Below are 6,098 nucleotides of genomic sequence, written 5' to 3' on the forward strand. Positions count from 1 at the left end.
GTGTTTGTTTCACCAAGAGAGGGTGTTCAATGTGTGTCTCAGCAATGGACCCACTCATGTGTCCACGTGCCTGAGAAAGGAGATGAGAAGAAAAAGTTAAGTCAGGGAGGGAGAAGGGCTGGAAATGAATACTTGGGAGTCACCAGGACATGGACAGTCCCAGAACTGAGGGACAGAGCAGGGTCTGCATGGCCCAGGATGAGCACATCTCGGGGGGTCAGGGTGATAGGAAGTGGAACTAACAGGAGAGAGGCCCTGGGAGAACACCAAGACCGAAGCTGGGCAGGGAAATAGGAGCTTGTGAAAGAAGAAGGGGAATCATCCCAGGTAGGTGCACAGAGAGAATGACAGATCACAGGTGCCAAAGGGGGAGTGACAGAGAAGGAAAGGCCACAGTGCCCAGTGGTGTGGTGGGGCCATCTAGCCTGATAGAGAACATAATGTGCCTCTTTGCAAATGATGACCCATTTCAGAGAAATGAAATGGAGGGGATGAGAGGAGAGGAAATGTGTTCAATTTAGGTATAAATTAATGGGTAAGGCAATTTGTGAAGGAAATGAGAGTTGGGGTGGGCCCTGGAAAGCAAGACAGGGTTGAGGGAAGAGTTGTTTTGATGGGAGAGACTTGAGCTTGATTAAGAAGAAGGAGGCAGGGAAGAGGAAGAGATTGAAATGACAAGGGATAGAATAGATGATAGAATCTCTCACCTTCCCAAAATCTTAAGTCCAGGTACACACCCCTACACATAACCCCCCTTGGAGAAGATACCTTGGGAAGTGGAGACTGACGCTGACCACAGATGACGGAATGAACCTTGCATAGAAGGTGGGATATTTAATCCTCTGAGACAGAGGAGAGTCAAGGACGGTGTTCTCTAAGAAGCACTAGACCTCCTCTCTGAAGAGCTGAACTGATTCCCATAACACCACTTCCTCCATGCAGCCTTTGCAGATACATCCAAGTGCTGGAGGTTCCTTCTGATTCTTGGCATGGTCATGTCTTCATCGGGCTCTGTCTCCAGTTTAGGGTCCTCTATCCATAAAACACATCCTGCTCCCACAGCAAAATCTGTTGTGAGGCCACAACCTGGTAGCCCTCAAGAAAGGACTCGTAAAAGAGAGCAGAGACAATGTGATTGGGAACATGCACCTATATACATTATTTAAGGGGGGGTGGTCATGGGCCTGTGCTTGCATTACCTGCATAAGAACTTTACTTAGCTGAGTTCTCTAGAAGGAGGGGGAGAGAAGACAAAGGCTGCTAACCCGACAAGCAGGAAATGCAATGCTGCTGGGTCCCGTGCTGTTTCTGGAGTTTCAAGCTCATGGAGCTTGTTCATCTAAATTTCAGGTCACAGCATATACCCTAGGGACACAGGGATTTTATCACTGCCACTTTGCTGAACCACGGAGTAAATTATACATGGAGGAGCATCCAGCCAGAGTCCTCACTTGTAGATTCACATCCTGCCTCATTTCCTTTCTTGCCAGCCAGGGAAACCAAACTTTGCACTGAATAGTGTTGCATTGCAGAGTGGACAAGAGCATGGGCTCTGGTTTTAAACTGCCTGTTTACAAGTTCTGGCTCTGCCACGTATCATCTATGTAGCCTGGAGCATGTTCATGAACTTCTCTGAGTGGCCCCAGTTCCTCATTTGTAGCTGGAGTTGCTAACAACCACTTTTCAGGATGGTTGCATAGATTAAAAATGTAATTCAGGTGACAAGTTTAACACAGTGCCCTGGGACACAGTGAATGCTCAAGAAATGTTAACTATCAATGGCTCTTATTTTTTTCTCATTCAAACCACTACATTAATAAAACTGCTCATCTTTTTAACATAACTGTGCTGGGGGGTGGAAGTGGGGCCCTATAAATTGCAAAGGAAGAAGGGTTACTGGAGAGATTGAGGAAGAATTCAGACTCTTGAGTCGAGGTACGGATAGAAGATTGATAGGGAGAGATGGGATGATTCTGGGTTTGGGGTGCAGTGTGAGCAAAGGCACAGAGGAAGGAAAGCAGGGAGCTTCCTAGGGGAACTAGCGATTATTTCAGGGCTACTGGAGGATCAGGAGACCAGGAGAAACATGAGGAATGACATGAGAAAGGGCTGGGGTTTCAGCCAGTTCATAAAATGACTTTTTGATAGTGTTGAATTAAATCATTGCTAAGGAAAGACCAGGGCGTTTTGCCTGAAGCTTAATTATGACATTTCTCATCTTCAACCACTTTGGCACTTCCACCTCACGTGGATTGATTCTTGATTCTGTATTTGTGGATATTGCTTGGGTCTGCCCCCAAATTCTTATAGCATATTGGTTGCTATAGAAACAAAAATGTTTCTAAAGAAAAAGCCTAGAGCTAGTTAAGAATATAAATTCAAAGGCAAAATCATGGCATTCAACCATATAAATACCCGTGGCAAGCTATGAAGCTTAATTGCTGTGCTCAAGATCAAAGCAGCATTATTCAAGAGTAGAGAAGCCAAGTGTGAATTAAAGTGTGTAAATGCAGAAGGTCTTCCTTTAACAAGTGATGATCAACTCCCTGACCTTGGTCAAGTATTCAACTGTATTTATACACACTTGATGCCCCTAAAACACTCACTGAAGCATAGGAATGTAGTATAGTACAGAGCAAATTTTATGGGGTGGTATTCATAAAATGCATAATATTACTTCAGCAGGCAAATGGCTTCTGAGGGACAACAAAGCGTCCTTACACATGCCTCCTGTTTCCCAACTTGAGTATAACAACAGTCTAGAATATTAGTAATATTCTTTGTTCCAGACCCTAGGGAGATGAAGAGTGGGATGGGCCAGTGGGTCTTTTCAACAACTTCTCTTTTAGGCAAGAGAATGAGTGGGAGTCAGGAAAAAAACTGCTTTACCAGTCCATGTATTGGCAAGTAGAAACCTTGGACTCTGTGGTTCCGTTTTACATTATTAAATTTAGAATGAGGATAAATGTATTCTATTTCCTTAGTTCCTGTCCCTCTTTTCTCTTAATTCGCTCTATTACCATAATCCTGTCGGCCCCTATATCCTCACTGTGGGGAAAAGGGACTGAAAACCATTCATTCCTTCTTCATCATGGCCATGCTCCACTCTTTTGGATTTTCAAAGGGGAAGAGAGGAGAGATGAGGGAAGTAGGAAGAACTGGGGAGAGAGGTAGTACAATGCTCTCGAGCTGTCTGCACTGGTTCTGAAGTGAGGATATACCATTAAAATCTTTAAGGTCTTCTGCAACCCGACCTTGACCTGTTTTTCCCACTATCTCCGATCTCTCACCTTCCCCCAGATTTTAGTCTAGATACACACACCTACACAGAAACTTTATTGGAAACAATGCAGATTATCTACCCCAAAGTCATTATCTACACCTTTCTCCCTTGCTACTTTCCACTACAGAGACTGAAAGTCAAACACACACCTTCCCCATTTCTCTTGCAGTTGCAAGTGACTCTGTGTGCCAGGTGTGGCCCATGAGATGTTGGTGGAAATCTGCTGGGGCAACTTCTGGGAAAGTTTTTGCTTCCTACTTATTGGTTTAGTTTTCTGTTACTTACAGCCTAATGCATTCCTAAGCATTATATCCCTGAGCTAAGCGCTGTGAATATAATGGAGGATAAAAGAGGTATGGGCTTCCTCCTTATCTAATTTACAATCTAGTGTGAGACAGAAAGAAAAGTAAATGAATAAATCCAATAATTACAAATGGTAGTTTGTGTCATGAAGGAAAACCAAAACATGAAGCTATGGTAGAGAACTATAGGAGGGGCCCTACTTTACTTAGCTAGAGGGGTTGTGGAAGGCTTCTCAAAGAAGGAGGGAGTTGTGAGCCATTTGAAAAGGAGGAGGAGAGAGTTTCAGGCAGATATAACTGCTACTGAAAGGGCCCTAAGGCAAGAAAAAGCGTGGTGTGTTAAAAAAATTAGAAGTTCAGTGTGGCTAGAGGACAGTAAGGGAGAGAATAGAATGGAAGGAAAGTGGAGAAGTAGTCAGGGGCCAATTCACACAGTTCTTGTAGGTCAATGCAATGGCGTCTGAATCTTAATTTAATTGCAAAGAGAGTTTTAATGGAAAGATCTCTCTTTTTTTAAATTTTATTTATTTATTAATTAAAAAAATTTAACAAATGAACTAAAACATTAATATGTGATCATTCCGTTCTACATATATAATCAGTAATTCACAATATCATCACTTAGTTGCATATTCATCATTTCTTAGAAAATTTGCATCAATTCAGAAAAAGAAATAAAAAGACAGCAGAAAAAGAAATAAAATTAAAACAGGAAAAAAAAAAGATTTCATACCATACTCCTTACCCCTCGCCTTCATTGATCACTAGCATTTCAAACTAAATTTATTTTAACATTTGTTCCCCCTATTATTTATTTTTATTCCATATGTTCTACTCGTCTGTTGACAAGGTAGATAAAAGGAGCATCAGACACAAGGTTTTCACAATCACACAGTCACATTGTGAAAGCTATATCATTATCTATCATCATCAAGAAACATGGCTACTGGAACACAGCTCTACATTTTCAGGCAGATCCCTCCAGCCTCTCCATTACATCTTGGATAACATGGTGACATCTACTCAATGCATAAGACTAACCTCCAGGATAACCTCTTGACTCTGTCTGGAATCTCTCAGCCATTGACAGTTTGTCTCATTTCACTCTTCCCCCTTTTGGTTGAGAAGGTTTTCTCAATCCCTTGATGCTGAGTCTCAACTCATTCTAGGGTTTTTCTCAATCCCTTGAAGCTGAGTCTCAGCTCATTCTAGGGTTTTTCTCAATCCCTTGATGCTGAGTCTCAGCTCATTCTAGGATTTCTGTCCCACGTTGCCAGGGAGGTCCACACCCCTGGGAGTCATGTCCCATGTAGACAGGGGGAGGGTGGTGAGTTTGCTTGTTGTGTTGGCTAGAGAGAGAGGCCACATCTGAGCAACAAAAGAGGCTCTCTTGGGGGTGACTCTTAGGCCTAAATTTTAAGTAGACTTGACCTATCCTTTGTGGGGTTAAGTTTCATATGAATGAACCCCAAGACTGGGGGCTCAGCCTATAGCTTTGGTTGTCCACACTGCTTGTGAGAATATCAACAATTCAACTTGGGGAAGTTGAATTTCTCCCCGTTCTCACCATTTCCCGAAGGGGATGCAAAGATCTCTCTTGATGTTGTGTAAAAAATGAACCAAAGGAAGGTGAGAGTGGAAATGTGGAGGCCAGTTAGGAGTCTGTTGCTGTAGTTCAGATAAAAATGAATGGTGCCCTGTCTTAGGGTGGTTTTAATAGAGATGGACTAAAGAGTTATTTAGGACATACCATCTCAACAGTACTTGTTATAAGTGCTTAGCTCTCCCCAATGACCTCTTCTCTTTTGATTCTCCAATTTTTCTTCCATATCACTAGCCACTTCTTTTTGATCTTTGTCAAGTTCTTTTCTTCTGCTCTTCTCATAAATATTGGGGTTCTTCTGAGCGCTTACTTAGGTTTTCTCTCTCCTTACCCTACAGCCTTTCCTTGGGTGAGTTCATAATTCATTCACTCCCTCTATATATACTGGTGACATCCAAACACTTATCTCCAGATTAGATTTCTTGTTTCAGCATCCTGTCCTAACATCTGACGAGATGTCCACTAGCTAGCTCTATAGGCCCACGTACCCCTTTGTGGGTACTGACCCCAAGCAACCTGTTTCTGTGCCCCCTCAGTGAGTGGCAGCCCCACCCACTCACTTGTCCAAACACAAATCCTGGGCACTGTAATAGACCCCCTCCTCCCTTATCTCACTCACCTGCTAGTCACCAGTGCTGTTGAACTTCTCTCTCTCTCTAAACTGTCCACTTCTCTCAATCTCTACCACCATGACCCTGTTTAGCCATCATGGTTTTTCTTTTAGAATCTTGTGATTGCTTCACTTAGTACCAGTCACGTCCCTTTCCAGACCACTTTCTACACAGAGGACAGAATTTTCTAACATGATGGTATCATGTTCTTGCTCAAAGCCCTTGACTTCATTCTCCTTAGGATAAATAAAAACTTTTTGGCATGACGTAAGGCCCCTAAGGCCACCCCTGTAGCTACA

Source organism: Tamandua tetradactyla, chromosome 7 (genome assembly GCF_023851605.1).
Source record: "Tamandua tetradactyla isolate mTamTet1 chromosome 7, mTamTet1.pri, whole genome shotgun sequence".
NCBI lineage: Eukaryota > Metazoa > Chordata > Mammalia > Pilosa > Myrmecophagidae > Tamandua > Tamandua tetradactyla.